This window comes from Telopea speciosissima, chromosome 2 (genome assembly GCF_018873765.1).
Source record: "Telopea speciosissima isolate NSW1024214 ecotype Mountain lineage chromosome 2, Tspe_v1, whole genome shotgun sequence".
Classification (NCBI taxonomy): domain Eukaryota; kingdom Viridiplantae; phylum Streptophyta; class Magnoliopsida; order Proteales; family Proteaceae; genus Telopea; species Telopea speciosissima.
This window is the reverse complement of record NC_057917.1, coordinates 38,261,156-38,284,373: the sequence shown is the minus strand read 5'-3', so window position 1 is coordinate 38,284,373 and position 23,218 is coordinate 38,261,156. Positions and strand designations below refer to the sequence as shown.

Sequence of the window (23,218 nt, the reverse complement as noted above, 5' to 3'; positions counted from 1 at the left end):
ATGGGCATTTAGATTAAAATTGGGCGATGACATCATCACTTAACTGCTCTAATCTAATGGTAGGGGTACGGTTGTAAGATTTTTTCAAAATACAGGGGAGGTTTTTGAAATAGATCAATTTTCAGGGATGGTAGACGTAATAGATTCAAACTATAGGGGTGATAAATGTAATTTTCCCTTAATAAAAAAATTGCAACTATAAATGCCCTATAAACTATGGTTTCTTCATGTGCATTAATATGGGATATTTATTGCTATTGTATTTGAAAACCGCATTAATAGATGACCTTGTATCTATGAAAACAAATATGAAATACTTATTACTGTAGTATTTAAAATTGTAGTAGCAAAGGGCCCTATAACTACGTAAACAAAAATACAGTTGAAAATCGTACTAAAATGGGATACTTATTGTTGCAGTATTTAAAACCAGAGTAACAGAAGACCCTATAACTGCGGCAACAAAGCTACAATTAAAAATTGCAGTAATATAAGATGCTTATTATTACTGTATTTAAAACCATAGTAATGGTCTAACATAGGACTTAATAATTGTGGAAACAAAACTGCAGTTAAAATCACAATAATATGAGATACTTATTGCTGCGGTATTTAAAACCGCAATAACAGAGGATCCTATAACTGCAGAAACAAAACCATAATTGAAAATGGTAGTATTATGGAATACTTATCGTTGAGATATTTAAAACCGCTGCAATAGAGGATCCTGTAACTACGGAAACAAAACTGCAATTAAAATCAAACTAATATGGAATACTTATTATTGTGGTATTTAAAACTACAGTAACAGAGAACCTTATAACTGTAGAAATAAAAGCGTAACAAATTACATTTCTCCCCCCAACCCTCGAGCCCTAATTTCTCTCCCCAACTTCAATCTCATCCAAACCCACCCGAAAAACCGTCTCCCCCCACTCACTCTCACTCTCTCGCAGCCTTGTAGTCCTGCTCACTTTGGACTTCTGATCTATTGCATATCTGACATTGGAGAAGGTACTCTCTCTCTCTCTCTCTCTCTCTCCAATACTCCAAGTTGTTCCCAAATTGGACCCCTAAAATTTAAAGCACCAAATCGTCCCATTCAACTTTTCTTCTGCTTTGTAAGCCTTGCTTTTGACACATGTGATTTGTGTCTAAAACAAAAAAAAAACAGGAAACCTCAATAAAACAATAAACAAAATAATATAGAAAAATAAAATAGAACACTGATATCCCTAATTCATGCACAAAACTTTAGAGGTTGCGTACACCCCTTAAATGTGCGAATTTGGCTCTGAAACTTCAATGAATTCATTGCATAGCATGTACAACATTAGCTGCCCTTTTCAAAAAGGTATTATGATTACTACAACTCAACCCTAGCAAAAAAGTTATGACCTTCGAAATTTGAGTTGGAAAATTAGTATTTTCAACCCGACCAAGTGGACTTTTGTAGGTCTAGCCAATCTAATAATTCTTTGGAAATCTTCTCTACATTTATTAGTGGTAGTATTAGTAATTGCCGTCAAAGACATGTGTTCGGCTGCGGAAATCTAAAACCACTATTATATATAGTTATGTATCGGCGGTCTATAAATAGATGCCATGGAAAGAGGTATTAGTGTGGGACTTTTGACGACAATTACAATAACTGCCATATATTTCTCTGTAACTGTGGATTTGAAAACCACAGCCGTATAGTACTTTCTTGGGAGAGGGTTTCTCATGCTGCCAACGTGGGGAGGAATTTCTTATTCTTGCAATATTCAATGTGAATCAACTCTTATAGGAGAAGCATATGCTATCCGGACGGGTCTTCTACAGGCGGCTGCTATTGGATCTACCTGTGTCATAGTTGAATCAGATTGTCAAAAACTGATTAATCTATTAAGCGCAGGTTCACAGGTGGAACAGGAAATTTTTAGCATATGCCTGGACATATTATATTTGCAAAAGACTTTTGTTTCCTGTACCTTTTCTTTTGTTCCAAGATCCTCCAATACGGTGGCGGATTACTTGGCCAAGGCGGCCCTATCAGTTGAGTCTCCGGTTCTGTGGCCATGTGCCTCTTAGTGATTTTTGCAACTTTGTGATGCAGATGCTATTGCTTGTAAAGACTCCTTTTATATATAAAATTTCTTTTGACCAAAAAAAAAAAAAAAAAAAACGTGGGGAGGAATTTGGACGCCACACCCAATTAATGTATTAATTTTTAATGAATGGTATAAGCATTTAATTGAATGATTGGTCTTTTAGCCATTAATTGATGGTTGGTAATATTTTATTGAAATGTGCGAATTGTTTACGGATATTTAATATGTTTCTCAGATTATTTTAATTGGAGATTGTCATGGTTTGGATTTTACCATCATTACATATTCTAGAGGAATTATTTAATTAGATGAATTATTGATAAATAATTTTATGTGAATAGCTATTTGCCACTTGGTCTAAGTTTACGTACATACCATTCCTATAACGACCCAAACCCGAACAAGGAATTAGGTCCCGCTCTCACAAGCGTTGCCCACATATGGTCACAATCATTCATATAAAAATAAATTATGATCCCAGATCATTCGTACAAACACTATGGAAGATATTACAATTAAAAACATGCTGAAAGTTATATACACTGATGGCTAACTTTAAATATAAATTATAAACAACTCTTTACATGACCAAAAAGACTATACACAAAACCTACCACAAGTTGTTCTATTAACTAAACATCTACATAATACAAAAAAAGAATACTAATCCCCAAAATAAACATCCTTCCAAAACTCTTGTAAAAATTTATAGCATCCAATCACGGTTCTTCACTTTCAAAACCACCTGCTAAGTATACCTTTTCTATAGTCTCATCATCTGTAAAACATCAACTTAAATGCAGTGAGCTTGCGCCCAGTGAGATACCATGAATATTACATACATATGCATGCATGGAACAATAAACTTACAAGCATAAATGACAAGTCAACACATCATAAATCATTCATTTGGCTAAGTAAGATCATAGCCATTAGTGATCTACTGAGTGCACATTATGTTGAGGGTCGTAGCCGGCCTCATATCAGCCCTAAATGAATGACACAGAAACATCATGGATGTACTCTACTCCATGTATCCAGACACCCTTTGGGGAGGATCCAATACCCATCAGGATGCGCTTAACTCCACCATAGGCACTGGGGAGGACCTAATATCTATCATAAAATCTCGCTAGATCACTTGTCAAAACAAGATCCAGATTCACATATCTCGCTAGATCACCCTTAAGACAGGCTCTAGATTCAAGTAGGCCCTCCTTCAATACATAACTCCCTACCGGAAAAGAGTGGTACTCACAGGGAAGTTTATATATATTCATTTAGTTACAAACATTCTCATACGCATCATTCATATACATTCTTCATCATGTTTGCCTCATGTCCATGACGTACATATAACATCATTGCAACTTCATTCTCATGGAATACAAGGGCATATCATATAATCCATCATAATTTATCAATGCATCACTTCCCATTCAAGCATACATGAGCATTACATGGATCAAGACACAAACACCCAACATTAATCATTCCTATCATCTAACATTAATCATTATTGCATAAATCATCTTATAATTATACATCAAAATATTCATCATAACATACATGTATTAAACCATGATTCCTTCAAACATCATACATATATTACATTATAGTACTTAGCCATAGATCCCTCGCCTTCCTTTCTTATCTTCTTTTTCTATAAACACTTCTAAACTCACATATGCTAGGATATGGCAAAATCTCTTATATGACATCAATAAATTATGATTACAATAGCTTGACTTATTGCTAAAAATACCCAAAGACCCATAGAACATGGTCGAAGCATGTAGGAGGGTCAATAGTTGGATATTCGGGTAAAAATCACTGAAACAGAGCCATTCAGATCCAATTTTCGGAGATTCGGCTTGCCGGATTCTTTCCTGAGAGCAATCGGTGGGCATTGGATGTTCATCCGGTGAGGCCGACAGAATCTGACTTGCCAGTTTCGCCTAGAAACCCTTCTTGAGGGAGCAATTCTGCCAAAGGGTTTTTGGGGATTTCAAAAGGGGTCTCATGGGGGTTAACCTCAACTTACCATACACCTCTAATGGAAATAAAAACACACTAAAAATAATCCTGATTGATGAGCACATTTATGTGTGAAATCTTAGGGCATAAAGATTACATTTTACCACATTGGACAGAGTTACTCGGTGCTTTCTTGTGCTTTTCAGGTTTTAGGTGAATTCTTGTGAAAATGGAGGAGATGATACTAAGGAAATGTTTTTAAGCTATTTAACGGTGTTAATGGCTTGGATACGTAGCCCATCGAGTCAGCTTCGTAACGGTTCAAACGGCACTTGATTCCGAGTTGAAACGAAGAAGTTACAGCCGTTTCCGTAACGAAGCACGAAAATGGTCTATAGGGATTTATTTGTAATTATTAACAGTCGGTTGGGGACAAAGTGAAACGAAAGTTCAGATTTTAGGGGCCTTAGCGAATTATTAGAAGTTATATTTCTTGTACCCGAAAGATTCCATTTGGAGGGCTCTGGACAGTCCAACTTCAACTTGAGATATCTTGGGCTCCCCAACTCCAAATTGGACGAAATTTGGATCTATTTTGGGTGATTTTTCGCAAGGAACACAACGGTGAGGCCTATATAAGCACCCCATGCTCCACGTTTTCTGAAGGACAGAATGGGTATTTTATTTATTCTTGAAGGAATCCTAGTCATCACCCTTACTCTCTCTCTCCTCCAACTTCTCAAAGGCACTTCTGGAATTCTACTTGGGATAGATTTATATTTTCTCATCTATGGAAGGTTGAAAAATCAAAGATGCTTTGATTTTATTGTTTGGAGAAGATATCTACAAAGAAAAGGAAGCACTTGTTAGAATTGGAAGTTTATTTTTCTAGAAATAGAAGGTCTATGTAAACAATCTTCTTTTCTTCTTCTTTCTTTTTTTTTTTTCTTTTTTCTTAGGATTCAAGGCATTGTAAAAGAGGAAAGAGAAGAGAATATTCTCTTTTCTTAGGGAATATTTCTCCTACACTTCCATCTTCTCTCTTCTCCTCTCTTCCACCTATAAATACCCCCTACCTCTCTTGTAAAAATTGTTCATTCACTTAGTGAAATTTCTTCTCTTCTTCTCCTTCTAATTTGTGATTTTTGACTTTTCTAAGTTCTAGTTTGCTTTTATGAATTTTAGTTAATGGTTATAATACGTTTAGTTTATGCTTTAATTTCAATTTAAGTCTTCAATTGGGTTGTAATTTCTTAATTCTAGTTTAGGTTTTAAGCCTTCTAATCTAACTTCTTCAGTTGATGACAAGACTTGAAGATTTAGAAGAGGAGGCCATGGTAAGTTTATGCAAGTATTCAAGCTTTTCATTTACATTCATGCAAACACATCCAGATTTTACTATCTAAACTCTCAATCTCATTCTCCATCTCTTCTATCTCTCTCTATCTTCTTCTTCTTCCCCCTCTATTTCTTTTATTTTAATTTTATATGGTTGTGATTTATGGATGCATTTTTATTCCCTTATTTCTTTTTATGTGGTTAGTATGTATGGCTGCATTTTTATTCTTTTCAATTCGTTTTAGTTTGATAGGTTAGATGCTCATGTGTTAGGACGCCGATTTAATCCCTTAATTTTGTTAGATGATTATGAGTTAGTATGCATTAATTTTCGTTAGTTTAATTAGTTTAATTTAACATTTTAATTTGGTTCACTTTGCATTACTTTTAAGTTAGTTAAATAGAGTGGCGTATATCTCCTTGTATCCGACCCGTAGCTACGATTGACCCATACGCTTGTGGTTTTATTTTAACTCAAACAAGTTTTTGGCGCCGTTGCCGGGAAAATTATTGTCCATTTTATTTAACTGATTTTTAAGTAGTTCGAAGTGTTTTAGTTTATTATCTTCTCTTCTAAAAAGAAAAAAAAAACAATTTTTGAAAACCTCTTCTTGTTTCTCTTCTGTTTCAAATAGTGTGCGTCCAATCTAAAGTCCTTCATATGCTTCAACCCTCTATCTTTTGGTGTCCCTCATAGGATTAAGTTACCTATGACGCTACATCTTGACTTGGTTGGGTGGATTGATATGTGACTTATCTTTGGAGGTGACCACTCTTGATAACAGGAAAGCGACATAGTGAGAGTGTTGGAAACATAAACGTATAGTAGACCTCCATTCTACATCAGAATCCATATTGGAGTCGCACGTAGGTGGCTACAGAAGACTATACGGGTTTCCTTGCTGTCAACCTATATGGCATCCTTACAGCTTTTGAACCATTGTTTCGCTTTTTGAGGGATAGAGATGCACTATCTACCTTGGGCTCCCTCTTGTTTCTAGTTTTTTTTTTTTTAAGTGTTTTATTTTTGTTTAATTTTTCTAAAGGAGATCTCATATCTGTTTAGGTGGCTAAGGTGTGGACTCGTGATTCAAGTAATCGTCTTATTAGAAGACCACCTTCTCTACTACCTTTGACCATGGGTGACCAACAACCCAAGACTCTTAAGGATAGGTTTTACCCCACCAGGGCTGCACAGCCCTCATGCATTAGTCTGCCTGTTGTTATAGGGAATAACTATGAACTCAAGACCAACTTCATCAGCATGCTACCCCATTTCCATGGGATGGCTAATGAGGATGCATATCTCTTCCTTAGGGAATTTGAGGAGGTCTGTGTTCTAATTAAGGTACAGAATTTGACTGATGATACAGTTAGGCTTAGGTTTATACCCTTTGCCCTGAAAGATCAGGCCAAGAAGTGGCTCTATGGACTGCCAACAAACTCCATTAATATATAGCATGAGTTCACCATTGTCTTTTTGAGAAAATTCTTCCCTCTTCACAAGACCAATAAGCATAAAAGTGACACCCTCCAGTTCGGGCAGAAACCACATGAGTCCTTTTCTAAATTCATGGAAAGATTCAAGGACCTCCTCTTAGAATGCCCTCACCATGGTTTTGACTTGTGGCAGCTATGCCAAATTATTTATGAGGGTATTGATTATCAGACCAAGCAACTTGTAGAGTCTATGTGTCCAGCAGGCTTTACTTCTTTTTCTGAGGAGAATGATGCATGGATATTCTTAACCAACTTGGCTGATAAGACTAGGGAATGGAAATCTTCCCAAGAGGCTGAAAGGACCTCTAAGGGGTATCTCATTGAGGGTATGCCAGTCAAGGAGGCCAAACTTGACAGCCTCATAAAATGGTTGGAGTCCATAGTTCTTAAAGAGTCTATACCAGTTAATCCGGTCAATCAGGCCAACCATATGTCGGTATGTAGTTGGTGCCAAACCCCTGGACACCTTTTTGAGGAATGCCCCAACACCTTGGTGGGCAATTCTAGCACTGAGAATGTAAGTGCTCTCTACCAAAATAACCCATATAGCAATACTTACAATCCAGGATGGAGAAATCACCCCAATTTCTCATGGAATCAAGGGAACCAAGCAGGCCCATCCAACTTTAACCATTGATGAGCACATTTATGTGTAAAATTTTAGGGCATAAATTATACATTTTACCACATTGGACAGAGTTACTCGGTGCTTTCTTGTGCTTTTCAGGGTTTAGGTGAATTCTTGTGAAAATGAAGGAGATGATGCTAAGGAGATGTTTTTAAGCTTTTTAGAAGTGTAAATGGATGCATAGCCCATCGAGTCAGCTTTGCAATGGTTCAAACGGCACTTAATTCCGAGTTGAAACGAAGAAGTTATGGCCGTTTTCGTAACGACGCGTGAAAATGGTCTGCAGGGGTTTATTTATAATTATTGACAGTCGGATGGGGACAAAGTGAAACGGAAGTTCGGATTTTAGGGGCCTTAATGAAATTATCAGAAGTTGCTTTACTGTACCCGAAAGATTCCATTTGGAAGGCTCTGGACAGTCCAACTTCAACTTGAGATATCTTGGGCTCCCCAACTCCGAATTGGATGAAATTTGGGTCTATTTTGTGTGATTTTTTGCAAGGAACACAATGGTGAGACCTATATAAGCACCCCATGCTCTACGTTTTCTGAAGGACAGAATGGGTATTTTATTTATTCTTGAAAGAATCCTAGTCATCACCCTTACTCTCTCTCTCCTCCAACTTCTCAAGGGCACTTCTGAAATTCTACTTGGGATAGATTTATATTTTCTCATCTATGGAAGGTTGAAAAATCAAAGATGCTTTGATTTTATTGCTTGGAGAAGATATCTACAAAGAAAAGGAAGCACTTGTTAAAATTGAAAGTTTATTTTTCTAGAAATAGAAGGTCTATGTAAACAATCTTCTCTTCTTCTTCTTTCTATTTTTTTTTTTTTTTTTCTTAGGATTCAAGGCATTGTAAAAGAGGAAATAGAAGAGAATATTCTCTTTTCTTAGGGAATATTTCTCCTACACTTCCATCTTCTCTCTTCTCCTCTCTTCCACCTATAAATACCCCCTACCTCTCTTGTAAAAATTTGCTCATTCACTTAGTGAAATTTCTTCTCTTCTTCTCCTTCTAATTTGTGATTTTTGGCTTTTCTAAGTTCTAGTTTGCTTTTATAATTTTTAGTTAATGCTTATAATAGGTTTAGTTTATGCTTTAATTTCAATTTAAGTCTTCAATTGGGTTGTAATTTCTTAATTCTAGTTTAGGTTTTAAACCTTCTAGTTTAAGTTCTTAAGTTGATGACAAGACTTGAAGATTTAGAAGAGGAGGCCATGGTAAGTTTATGCAAGTATTCAAGCTTTTCATTTACATTCATGCAAGCACATCCAGGTTTTACTATCTAAACTCTCAATCTCATTCTCCATCTCCTCTATTTCTCTCTATCTTCTTGTTCTTCTCCCTCTATTTCTTTTATTTTTTTTGTATGGTTGTGGTATGTGGATGCACTTTTATTCCCTTATTTCTTTTTATGTGATTATGAAGTGTGGCTGCATTTTTATTCCTTTCAATTCGCTTTAGTTTGATAGGTTAGATGCTCATGTGTTAGGACGCCGATTTAATCCCTTAATTTTGTTAGATGCTTATGAATTAGGATGCATTGATTTTCTTTAGTTTAATTAGTTTAATTTAACACTTTAATTTGGTTCATTTTGCATTACTTTTAAGTTAGTTAAATAGAGTGACGTATATCTCCTCGTGTTCGACCCGTAGCTACGATTGACCCGTACGCTTGCGGTTTTATTTTAACTCAAACAAGTTTTTGGCGCCGTTGCCAGGGAGATTATTGTCCATTTTTTTTATCTGATTTTTAAGTAGTTCGAAGTGTTTTAGTTTATTATTTTCTCTTCTTTTTTTTTGAAAAAAAAAAAAAAATCAGTTTTTGAAAACCTCTTCTTGTTTCTCTTCTATTTCAAATAGTGTGCGCCCAATCTAAAGTCCTTCATATGCTTCAATCCTCCATCTTTTGGTGTCCCTCATAGGATTAAGTTACCTATGACGCTACATCTTGATTTGGTTGGGTGGATTGACATGTGACTTATCTTTGGAGGTGACCACTCTTGATAACAGGAAAATGACATAGTGAGAGTGTTGGAAACATAAATGTATAGTTGACCTCCATTCTACATCAGAATCCATATTGGAGTCGCACGTAGGTGGCTATAGAAGACTATACGGGTTCCCTTGCTGTCAACCTATATGGCATCCTTACAGCTTTTGAACCATTGTTTCGATTTTTGAGGGATAGAGATGCACTATCTACCTTGGGGTCCCTCTTGTTTCTAGTTTTTTTTTTTTTTTTTTTTTTTTTTTTTTATTTTTCTTTAATTTTTCTAAAGGAGACCTCATATCTATTTAGGTGGCTAAGGTGTGGACTCGTGATTCAAGTAATCGTCTTATTAGAAGACCACCTTCTCTACCACCATTGACCATGGGTGACCAACAACCCAAGACTCTTAAGGATAGGTTTTACCCCACCAGGGCTGCACAACCCTCATGCATTAGTCTGCCTATTGTTACAGGGAATAACTATGAACTCAAGACCAACTTCATCAGCATGCTACCCCATTTCCATGGGATGGCTAATGAGGATGCATATCTCTTCCTTAGGGAATTTGAGGAGGTCTGTGTTCTAATTAAGGTCCAGAATTTGACTGATGATGCAGTTAGGCTTAGGTTTATACCCTTTGCCCTGAAAGACCAGGCCAAGAAGTGGCTCTATGGACTGCCAACAAAGTCCATTAATACATGGGATGAGTTCACCATTGTCTTTTTGAGAAAATTCTTCCCTTTTCACAAGACCAATAAGCTTAAAAGTGACATCCTCCAGTTCAGGCAGAAACCATATGAGTCATTTTCTAAATTCATGGAAAGATTCAAGGACCTCCTCTTAGAATGCCCTCACCATGGTTTTGACTTGTGGCAGCTATGCCAAATTATTTATGAGGGTATTGATTATCAGACCAAGCAACTTGCAGAGTCTATGTGTCTAGCAGGCTTTACTTCTTTTTCTGAGGAGAATGATGCATGGACATTCTTAACCAACTTGGCTGATAAGACTAGGGAATGGGAATCTTCCCAAGAGGCTGAAAGGACCACTAAGGGGTATCTCATTGAGGGTATGCCAGCCAAGGAGGCCAAACTTGATAGCCTCATAAAATGGTTGGAGTCCATAGTTCTTAAAGAGTCTATACCAGTTAATCCGGTCAACCAGGTCAACCATGTGTCGGTATGCAGTTGGTGCCAAACCCCTGGACACCTTTCTGAAGAATGCCCCAACACCTTGGTGGGCAATTCCAGCACTGAGAATGTAAGTGCTCTCTACCAAAATAACCCATATAGCAATACTTACAATCCAGGATGGAGAAATCACCCCAATTTCTCATGGAATCAAGGGAACCAAGCAGGCCCATCCAACTTTAACCATCAAGGCCAGGTTGGTGCCCAAAGGACCAACTATGCACCACAAAGCCAAGGAATGTCTCCTAACCCCTTTCCCCCTCGTCCTTATCCAGGATCTTCTATTAATTCTGCTAGGCCTCCTCTCCATGCACCTTATCAGCAACCCCCAGGGTTTACCAATATAGGAGAGGCAATAAGACTGAATGAGATGGACAACAAGATAGCTCTTCTCATGACAAGCCACAATAACATGGAAAAACAACTCACCCAGCTTGTCACAATCCTGCATGAGAGGGAAACAAGGAAGTTACCTAGCCAGCCTGAGCCAAATCCTAGGCATCAGGTTCATATTCAGCAAGGTACCCAAGCTCCTCCAACCAATGTTGCACAAGGCCAACAGCACCAAGGGCCCTCTAGACAGGTAAATGTTGTTTATGCTTTAAGGAGTGGCCGTGAGTATCAACAGGCTAGTGCACCTCAGTCTTTATCATCTCATACTCCTATTGACTCTCCCCCTTCTGAAGAGGCCATTGAAGTGCCTACAGTTTCAGGTTCGTCTGATGAACCTAAAGATATACCAGATGATTTGGTTGAGGAAACCAAAGAGGATTCTGTTGAGGAAGTTAAAAAGACCAACCCTGAAAGAATTTATACCCCACCTGCCCCTTTCCCAAATAGGTTGGTTAGCAAGAAGTCTCCTTCTATGGAGAAGATATTGGATGTGTTCAAACAGGTTCAGGTGAATATCCCCTTGTTGGATGCAATTGCCCAGATCCCCACTTATGCTAAAGTCCTCAAAGACTTATGCACCCAAAAGCGGACCACCAATGTGCCTAAAAAGGCATTCTTGGCTGCTAACATTAGTTCTCTAATCTCACAGCCAGTAGCAGCCAAGTATAAGGATCCGGGAAGCCCCACCATCTCTTGCACTATAGGCCATACTACTATTGATCATGCCTTATTGGACCTTGGTGCAAGTGTGAACCTCTTACCCTTTCATGTCTACCAACAACTGGGATTGGAAGAACTGAAACCGACCAAAATTACTCTTCAACTTGTAGATCGGTAGGTTAAAGTTCCTAAGGGAATGATTGAGGATGTCCTGTTGAAGGTTGGGGAATTTATTTTTCCTGTAGATTTTATTATTTTAGATACCCAACCCACTGCCAACTTCAAGGACCAAATCCCAATCATATTGGGTAGACCATTCCTAGCTACCAGTAATGCTTTAATCAATTGCAGGAATGGTCTCATGAAATTATCTTTTGGAAATACTTCTGTTGACTTCAATGTGTTTAGGTTGGGCAAGCAGCCTGACATGGATGAAGAGGTGCATATGCTTCAAGGATTTTTCGATGATATTGATATGTTCTTTGAGATTGATTTTGATTCGGGATTTCAAGAATGTATGCAAGAATTGGAGGGTGTTGATGATACTCCCTTATCTGAGGTCTGGAGCATCCAACCACCTTTGGACCCCTATCCACTTCCATTCCCAAATCCTCTACTATTGAGCCCCCCACATTAGAGTTGAAGGCATTGCCCTCCCAAGTATGTCTTCTTAGGCCATGATCATACTCTTCCTGTTATTATTGCTTCTGATTTGACTTCTATTCAGGAAAAAGAGTTGATTAAGCTTCTAAAGGACAATAAGGAAGCCATAGGTTGGACCATGTCTGACATCAAAGGTATTAGCCCCTCCATTGTTCAACATCATATACATCTGATGGAGAGTTCCACACCTTCTAGGGAACCCCAAAGGAGGGCTAATCCTGTGATGAAAGAGGCAATCAAGAAAGAGATCCTAAAATGCTTGGATCATGGCATCATTTATCCTATTTCTGATAGCCAATGGGTGAGTCCTGTGCAGGTTGTGCCTAAGAAAGGAGGAGTCACTGTAGTTGAGAATGCTAATAATGAGTTGATTCCAACCCGTATCCAAACAGGATGGAGAGTGTGCATTGACTATAGGAAATTGAATGCGGTAACTTGGAAGGACCACTTCCCCTTACCTTTTATTGATCAGATGTTAGAGAGACTAGCTGACCATGAATATTATTGTTTTCTTGATGGTTATGCAGGCTATAACCAAATTCCTATTGCTCTAGAGGACCAACACAAGACCACTTTCACATGCCCTTATGGAACCTTTGCTTACCGGCGTATGCCTTTTGGGCTTTGCAATGCCCCTGCTACATTCCAAAGGTGCACGATGAGTATCTTTTCTGATATGGTAGAGCACTTCCTAGAGGTGTTTATGGATGATTTTTTTATTCACGGCTCTACTTTTTCTAATTGCTTACATCATCTCTCTTTGGTTCTTAAAAGATGCATAGAAAAGAACTTGGTCCTGAATTGGGAGAAGTGCCACTTCATGGTAAAGCAAGGTATAGTTCTTGGTCACATTGTGTCCAAAGAAGGGATCAAGGTTGATAGATCTAAGGTGGACCTTATAGCCAATTTACCACCACCCAAGAGTGTGAAGGACATTCGATCTTTTCTTGGCCATGCAGGTTTTTATAAAAGATTCATCAAGGACTTTAGCCAGATAGCTAGACCTCTCACCTCTCTTTTGGCAAAGGACTGCCCATTTGATTTATCTTCTGAGTGTCATGATAGTTTTGAGCAATTGAAAAGAGCGTTGACTTCAGCCCCCATTATTCAAGCTCCAATTTGGACAGTTTCATTTGAACTTATGTGTGATGCCTCTGATTTTGCTATAGGGGCTGTTCTTGGGCAAAGAATCAATAAATTGCCCCATGTGATTTATTATGCAAGTAGGACTCTTAATGATGCACAACTTAATTATACCACCACTGAGAAAGAATTTTTAACTGTTGTGTTTGCTTTAGAGAAGTTTAGGCCCTACTTGGTTGGATCATATATGATTGTTTATACTGACCATGCAGCTATCAAATATCTTGTGCAGAAGAAAGATACCAAGGCTCGCCTCATTAGGTGGGTTCTTTTGTTACAAGAATTTGATCTTGAAATTAGGGATAAGAAAGGGTGTGAAAATTTGGTTGCAGACCATCTATCCTGGCTGCCTAATTCGTTAACTGTTGATTCTCCAGTCAACGAGAATTTTCCTGATGAGTATCTGATGGCAGTGTCTAGTGAACCTTGGTTTGTTGACATTGTTAATTATCTGGTTACGGGTGTGACACCTGCACATTGGTCCACCCAAGATAAGAATCGTTTCTTTTCACAAGTTAAGTATTTCTTTTGGGATGATCCTTATCTTTTTAAGACTTGCCCGGATCAAGTAATCCGGAGATGTGTCCCTGATCATGAGCAACAATCTGTCTTATCTTTTTGCCATGATCAGGCTTGTGGAGGCCATTTTGGGCCTAATAAGACTGCGGCCAAAGTTTTACAGTGTGGATTTTATTGGCCGAGTCTGTTTAAAGACGCTTTTACTTATTGTAGGGCATGTTCTTCATGCCAATCCTTAGGGCGTCTTACTAAGAGAAATATGATGCCCCTCAACCCAATTCTGGTGGTTGAGGTGTTTGATGTATGGGGTATTGATTTTATGGGGCCTTTCCATAACTCTTTTGGTAACCTGTATATATTACTTGCTGTGGACTATATGTCCAAATGGATTGAGGCGATTGCTTGTAAGACCAATGACCACAAGGTGGTTGTGAAATTTCGAAGGAGAACATCTTCTCCCGTTTTGGTACTCCCGGGCTCTCATTAGTGATCGGGGCAAGCATTTTTGTAATCGGCCTTTTGAGGCCCTCATGAAAAAAGTATGGTGTCGTCCATAAGTTGGCCACACCCTACCATCCCCAGACCAGTGGCCAGGTTGAGGTTTCAAATAGGCAGATCAAGCAAATTCTTGAGAAAACCTTCAACCCGAACCGCAAGGATTGGTCTAACCGATTGGTAGATGCGTTGTGGGCCCATAGGACAGCCTTCAAGACCGATCTTGGTCAATCTCCGTACGTCGGTGTATGGAAAGGCATGTCACTTACCTGTAGAGATTGAGCACAAGGCCTTTTGGGCTATCAAGAAGCTTAACTTTGACCTACGCACCGCAGTGCCCATAGGAAACTCCAACTATCCGAGTTGGAAGAGCTTAGGAATGAGGCATATGAGAATGCCCGAATTTACAAGGAAAAAACCAAGGCTTTCCATGATAGGCACATTTTGAGAAAATCTTTTGAGGTAGGCCAGAATGTTTTGTTGTACAATTCTCGTTTGCATATCTTTCCAGGTAAGCTGCGTTCTAGATGGGATGGGCCCTATATTGTTCAAAAAGTTTATCCTCATGGGGCTGTTGAAGTCCTCAATCCAAGTACAGGAGCTACTTTCAAGGTCAATGGCCAAAGATTGAAGCCGTACATAGAGATGCCTACTCCAGTTGACGAAGAGGTCATGAATCTCCATGAGCCTCTTTACCTTGACCCCTGATATTCTGGTATGTATCCCCTCCCTTGTCCTTATTCTTTCTTTTCTGCATACATTGAGGACACTGCATGAATTAAGTGTGGGGGGGGGGGGGTGTGTTGGACTTTAATTGTGAATTTTGTGAATTTTGAATTTTGATTGTGGCGATAGTTTTTGGGTATGTGCATAAGTCTCTTCGATTTGCAAAGCGAGAGTGAGAGGGAATTAGGTGCCCTCCTAACATGCGAAATAATAAAAAAAATCCCTTTTCAAGGATGGTAGTTGGTTTGTATCCGGTTATGGGGATTGAATTGAAAAATATGAGCGTTATTTCATTTGATGGCTAAATTCCTCTATGTGTTTTATGGACCCTTTGATCTTTTGGCTAGTAGTTGAGACCAATTTGTTTGTGGCAAGGCAAGGCATGAAAGTGGAAGTTAATGAAAAAAGAAAAAAAGAAAAAAAATAAGGAATAGAAAGAAAGTGGAATTCCTTGGGACTAGACAGGGCACTGTGCCTCATGAAGCAGGGTGACTTGATCGAAATTCCTTGGAAGGAAACTCAAAAAAAAAAAACTCTTGCATCAATGTCTCAATGTCTTATGGATATATGCAAAAAGCGAAGCTACCAAGTATTTGGGTGTCTGGTGTATGCTCCACCATGTCATTCAGAGAACAGTAGTGGAGTAGAAATAGAGTTTGTGGTTGAGAGAGAAAAAAACTTTTGCCTTAATGCCTGAAAAAAAAAAAAGTATGGTCAACATTACTCAATGCCTAAGTCTTTGGTTCCATCGATGCTATGGGGGGTTTACTTGAAGGTGAGTAGTGTTCAGAAAATATGAGGAGATCCCTTGAACTTGATGCATGCTTGTTACTTGAATTGATGTGGGGTGATAAAATTCAAGTGTGGGGAAACCTTTGGCTCCTTGATCTTTAGTTGAACACTTTTTGGGATTATGTGCACTATCCTACTTATGCCATGATTAAAATTTACAGCATTCATTTACAATTGAATTTTGGGAGTATATTCACTGCAAACACCCACGAGACACAACTCGTCCACTAGGGGTAACCTAGGGGTTTAAAGGCTTGTTGCACATGCTAAGTGCAACCGCGATTCCTACGAAAGTGAGTTAGGATTTTCAGCATTCTAGGTTAGTTTTTGTTTTTGCTTTACTTGAGGACAAGTAACGTTCAAGTGTGGGGGAATCTGATGAGCACATTTATATGTGAAATTTTAGGGCATAAATTATACATTTTACCACATTGGACAGAGTTACTCGGTGCTTTCTTGTGCTTTTCAGGGTTTAGGTGAATTCTTGTGAAAATGAAAGAGATGATGCTAAGGAGATGTTTTTAAGCTTTTTAGAAGTGTAAATGGATGCATAGCCCATCGAGTCAGCTTTGCAATGGTTCAAACGGCACTTAATTCCGAGTTGAAACGAAGAAGTTATGGCCGTTTTCGTAACGACGCGTGAAAATGGTCTACAGGGGTTTATTTATAATTATTGACAGTCGGATGGGGACAAAGTGAAACGGAAGTTCGGATTTTAGGGGCCTTAATGAAATTATCAGAAGTTACTTTACTGTACCCGAAAGATTCCATTTGGAAGGCTCTGGACAGTCCAACTTCAACTTGAGATATCTTGGGCTCCCCAACTCCGAATTGGATGAAATTTGGGTCTATTTTGTGTGATTTTTCGCAAGGAACACAATGGTGAGACCTATATAAGCACCCCATGCTCCACGTTTCCTGAAGGACAGAATGGGTATTTTATTTATTCTTGAAGGAATCCTAGTCATCACCCTTACTCTCTCTCTCCTCCAACTTCTCAAGGGCACTTCTGAAATTCTACTTGGGATAGATTTATATTTTCTCATCTATGGAAGGTTGAAAAATCAAAGATGCTTTGATTTTATTGCTTGGAGAAGATATCTACAAAGAAAAGGAAGCACTTGTTAAAATTGGAAGTTTATTTTTCTAGAAATAGAAGGTCTATGTAAACAATCTTCTCTTCTTCTTCTTTCTATTTTTTTTTTTTTTCTTACGATTCAAGGCATTGTAAAAGAGGAAATAGAAGAGAATATTCTCTTTTCTTAGGGAATATTTCTCCTATACTTCCATCTTCTCTCTTCTCCTCTCTTCCACCTATAAATACCCCCTACCTCTCTTGTAAAAATTTGCTCATTCACTTAGTGAAATTTCTTCTCTTCTTCTCCTTCTAATTTGTGATTTTTGGCTTTTCTAAGTTCTAGTTTGCTTTTATAATTTTTAGTTAATGCTTATAATAGGTTTAGTTTATGCTTTAATTTCAATTTAAGTCTTCAATTGGGTTGTAATTTCTTAATTCTAGTTTAGGTTTTAAGCCTTCTAGTTTAAGTTCTTAAGTTGATGACAAGACTTGAAGATTTAGAAGAGGAGGTCATGGTAAGTTTATGCAAGTATTCAAGCTTTTCATTTACATTCATGCAAGCACATCCAGGTTTTACTATCTAAACTCTCAATCTCATTCTCCATCTCCTCTATCTCTCTCTATCTTCTTCTTCTTCTCCCTCTATTTCTTTTATTTTTTTTGTATGGTTGTGGTATGTGGATGCACTTTTATTCTCTTATTTCTTTTTATGTGGTTATGAAGTGTGGCTGCATTTTTATTCCTTTCAATTCGCTTTAGTTTGATAGGTTAGATGCTCATGTGTTAGGACGCCGATTTAATCCCTTAATTTTGTTAGATGCTTATGAATTAGGATGCATTGATTTTCGTTAGTTTAATTAGTTTAATTTAACACTTTAATTTGGTTCATTTTGCATTACTTTTAAGTTAGTTAAATAGAATGGCGTATATCTCCTCGTGTTCGACCCGTAGCTACGATTGACCCGTACGCTTGCGGTTTTATTTTAACTCAAACAACCATCAAGGCCAGCTTGATGCCCAAAGGCCCAACTATTCACCACAAAGCCAAGGAATGTCTCCTAACCCCTTTCCCCCTCGTCCTCATCCAGGACCTTCTATTAATTCTGCTAGGCCTCCTCTCCTTGCACCTTATCAGCAGCCCCCAGGGTTTACCAATATAGGAGAGGCAACAAGACTGAATGAGATGGACAACAAGATAGTTCTTCTCATGACAAGCCATAATAACATGGAAAAATAACTCACCCAGCTTGTCACAATCCTGCATGAGAGGGAAATAGAGAAGTTACCTAGCCAGCCTGAGCCAAATCCTAGGCATCAGGTTTATATTCAGCAAGGTACTTAAGCTCCTCCAACCAATGTTACACAAGGCCAACATCACCAAGGGCCCTCCAGACAAGTAAATGTTATTTATGCTTTAAGGAGTGGCCGTGAGTATCAACAGGCTAGTGCACCTCAGTCTTTACCATCTCATACTCCTGTTGACTCTCCCCCTTCAGAAGAGGCCATTGAAGTGCCTACTGTTCTCGGTTCGTCTGATGAACCTAAAGATATACCAGATGATTTGGTTGAGAAAACCAAAGAGGATTCTGTTGAGGAAGTTAAAAAGACCAACCCTAAAAGAATTTATACCCCACCTGTCCCTTTCCCAAATAGGTTGGTTAGCAAGAAGTCTCCTTCTGTGGAGAAGATATTGGATGTGTTCAAATAGGTTCAGGTGAATATCCCCTTGTTGGATGCTATTTCCCAGATCCCCACTTATGCTAAAGTTCTCAAAGACTTATGCACCCAAAAGTGGACCACCAATGTGCCCAAAAATGCATTCTTGGCTGCTAACATTAGTTCTCTAATCTCACAGCCAGTAGCAGCCAAGCATAAGGATCCTGGAAGCCCCACCATCTCTTGCACTATAGGCCATACCACTATTAATCATGCCTTATTGGACCTTGGTGCAAGTGTGAACCTCTTACCCTTTCATGTCTACCAACAACTGGGATTGGGAGAACTGAAACCGACCAAAATTACTCTTCAACTTGCAGATCGATCGGTTAAAGTTTCTAAGGGAATGATTGAGGATGTCCTGTTGAAGGTTGGAGAATTTATTTTTCCTGTGGATTTTATTATTTTAGATACCCAGCCCACTGCCAACTTCAAGGACCAAATCCCAATCATATTGGGTAGACCATTCCTAGCTACCAGTAATGCTTTAATCAATTGCAGGAATGGTCTCATGAAATTATCTTTTGGCAATACTTCTGTTGACTTCAATGTGTTTAGGTTGGGTAAGCAGCCTGATATGGATGATGAGGTGCATATGCTTCAAGGATTTCCCGATGATATTGATACGTTCTTTGAGATTGATTTTGATTCGGGATTTCAAGAATGTATGCAGGAATTGGAGGGTGTTGATGATACCCACTTATCTGAGGTCTGGAGCATCCAACCACCTTTGGAGCCCCTTGGACCCCTATCCACTTCCATTCCCAAATCCTCTATTATTGAGCCCCCCACATTAGAGTTGAAGGCATTGCCCTCCAACCTCAAGTATGCCTTCTTAGGACATGATCATACTCTTCCTGTTATTATTGCTTCTGATTTGACTTCTATTCAGGAAGAAGAGTTGATTAAGCTTCTAAAGGACCATAAGGAAGCCATAGGTTGGACCATGTCTGACATCAAAGGTATTAGCCCCTCCATTGTTTAACATCATATACATCTGATGGAGGGTTCCAAACCTTCTAGGGAACCCCAAAGGAGGGCTAATCCTGTGATAAAAGAAGCAATCAAGAAAGAGATCCTAAAATGCTTGGATCATGGCATCATTTATCCTATTTTTGATAGCCAATGGGTGAGTCCTGTGCAGGTTGTGCCTAAGAAAGGAGGAGTCACTGTAGTTACGAATGCCAATAATGAGTTGATTCCAACCCGTATCCAAATGGGATGGAGAGTGTGCATTGACTATAGGAAATTGAATGCGGTAACTTAGAAGGACCACTTCCCCTTGTCTTTTATTGATCAGATGTTAGAGAGACTAGCTGGCCATGAATATTGTTGTTTTCTTGATGGTTATGCAGGCTATAACCAAATCCCTATTGCTCTAGAGGACCAACACAAAACTACTTTCACATGCCCTTTTGGAACCTTTGCTTACCGGCGTATGCCTTTTGGGCTTTGCAATGCCCCTGCTACATTCCAAAGGTGCATGATGAATATCTTTTCTGATAAGGTAGAGCACTTCCTAGAGGTGTTTATGGATGATTTCTCTATTCACGGCTCTACCTTTTCTCATTGCTTGCATCATCTCTCTTTGGTTCTTAAAAGATGCATAGAAAAGAACTTGGTCCTGAATTGGGAGAAGTGCCACTTCATGGTGAAGCAAGGCATAGTTCTTGGTCACATTGTGTCCAAAGAGGGGATAAAGGTTGATAGATCTAAAGTAGACCTTATATCCAATTTACCACCACCCAAGAGTGTGAAGGACATTAGATCTTTTCTTGGCCATGCAGGTTTTTATAGAAGATTCATCAAGGATTTTAGTCAGATAGCTCGACCTCTCACCTCTCTTTTGGCAAAGGACTGCCCATTTGATTTCTCTTCTGAGTGTTATGATAGTTTTGAGAAATTGAAAAGAGCACTGACTTTAGCCCCCATTATTCAAGCTCCAATTTGGACAGTTTCATTTGAGCTTATGTGTGATGCCTCTGATTTTGCTATAGGGGTTGTTCTTGGGTAAAAAATCAATAAATTGTCCCATGTGATTTATTATGCAAGTAGGATTCTTAATGATGCACAGCTTAATTATACCACCACTGAGAAAGAATTTTTAGCTGTTGTGTTTGCTTTAGAGAAGTTTAGGCCCTACTTGGTTGGATCACATGTGATTATTTATACTGACCATGCAGCTATCAAATATCTTGTGCAGAAGAAAGATACCAAGGCTCGCCTCATTAGGTGGGTTCTTTTGTTACAAGAATTTGATCTTGAAATTAGGGATAAGAAAGGGTGTGAAAATTTGGTTGCAGACCATCTATCCTGGCTGCCTAATTCGTTAACTGTTGATTCTCCAGTCAACGAGAATTTTCCTGATGAGTATCTGATGGCAGTGTCTAGTGAACCTTGGTTTGTTGACATTGTTAATTATCTGGTTACGGGTGTGACACCTGCACATTGGTCCACCCAAGATAAGAATCGTTTCTTTTCACAAGTTAAGTATTTCTTTTGAGCTGATCCTTATCTTTTTAAGACCTGCCTGGATCAAGTAATCCGGAGATGTGTCCCTGATCATGAGCAACAATCTGTCTTATCTTTTTGCCATGATCAGGCTTGTGGAGGCCATTTTGGGCCTAATAAGACTGCGGCCAAAGTTTTACAGTGTGGATTTTATTGGCCGAGTCTGTTTAAAGACGCTTTTACTTATTGTAGGGCATGTTCTTCATGCCAATCCTTAGGGCGTCTTACTAAGAGAAATATGATGCCCCTCAACCCAATTCTGGTGGTTGAGGTGTTTGATGTATGGGGTATTGATTTTATGGGGCCTTTCCATAACTCTTTTGGTAACCTGTATATATTACTTGCTGTGGACTATATGTCCAAATGGATTGAGGCAGTTGCTTGTAAGACCAATGACCACAAGGTGGTTGTGAAATTTCTGAAGGAGAACATCTTCTCCCGTTTTGGTACTCCCCGGGCTCTCATTAGTGATCGGGGCAAGCATTTTTGTAATCGGCCTTTTGAGGCCCTCATGAAAAAGTATGGTGTCGTCCATAAGTTGGCCACACCCTACCATCCCCAGACCAGTGGCCAGGTTGAGGTTTCAAATAGGCAGATCAAGCAAATTCTTGAGAAAACCTTCAACCCGAACCGCAAGGATTGGTCTAACCGATTGGTAGATGCGTTGTGGGCCCATAGGACAGCCTTCAAGACCGATCTTGGTCAATCTCCGTACCGTCTGGTGTATGGAAAGGCATGTCACTTACCTGTAGAGATTGAGCACAAGGCCTTTTGGGCTATCAAGAAGCTTAACTTTGACCTACGCACTGCAGGTGCCCATAGGAAACTCCAACTATCTGAGTTGGAAGAGCTTAGGAATGAGGCATATGAGAATGCCCGAATTTACAAGGAAAAAACCAAGGCTTTCCATGATAGGCACATTTTGAGAAAATCTTTTGAGGTAGGCCAGAATGTTTTGTTGTACAATTCTCGTTTGTATATCTTTCCAGGTAAGCTGCGTTCTAGATGGGATGGTCTCTATATTGTTCAAAAAATTTATCCTCATGAGGCTGTTGAAGTCCTCAATCCAAGTACAGGAGCTACTTTCAAGGTCAATGGCCAAAGATTGAAGCCGTACATAGAGATGCCTACTCCAGTTGAAGAAGAGGTCATGGATCTCCATGAGCCTCTTTACCTTGACCCCTGATATCCTGGTATGTATCCCCTCCCTTGTCCTTCTTCTTTCTTTTCTGCATGCATTGAGGACACTGCATGAATTAAGTGTGGGGGGTGTGTTGGACTTTAATTGTGAATTTTGTGAATTTTGATTGTAACGATAGTTTTTGGTTATGTGCATAAGTCTCTTCAATTTGCAAAGCGAGAGTGAGAGGGAATTAGGTGCCCTCCTAGCATGCGAAATAATAAAAAAATTCCTTTTCAAGGATGATAGTTGGTTTGTATCCGGTGATGGGGATTGAGTTTGAAAATATGAGTACTACTTCATGTGATGGTTAGATTCCTCTATGTGTTTATGGACCCCTTTGATCTTTTGGCTAGTAGTTGAGACCAATTTATTTGTGGCAAGGCATGAAAGTGAAAGTGAATGAAAAAAAAAAAAAAGAGAAAAATAAAAAGAAAAGTGGAATTCCTTGGGACTAGACAGGGCACTGTGCCTCATGAAGCAGGGTGACTTGATCGAAATTCCTTGGAAGGAAACTCAAAAAAAAAAAAAAAAAACTCTTGCATCAATGTCTCAATGTCTTATGGATACATGCAAAAAACAAAGCTACCAAGTGTTTGGGTGTCTGGTGTATGCTC

General features: G+C 38.9%; 1 non-coding gene and 1 pseudogene across 1 annotated transcript; one reads left to right on the top strand and one right to left on the bottom strand.

The window, feature by feature from the left end:
• Window positions 1-1,605: 1,605 nt before the first annotated feature.
• Window positions 1,606-22,526, top strand: LOC122650695 (annotated as a pseudogene).
• On the bottom strand, window positions 10,292-10,398 carry LOC122653368. The gene has a single exon (XR_006331799.1). It is a non-coding gene; the product is annotated as a small nucleolar RNA R71 (small nucleolar RNA).
• Window positions 22,527-23,218: the final 692 nt, after the last annotated feature.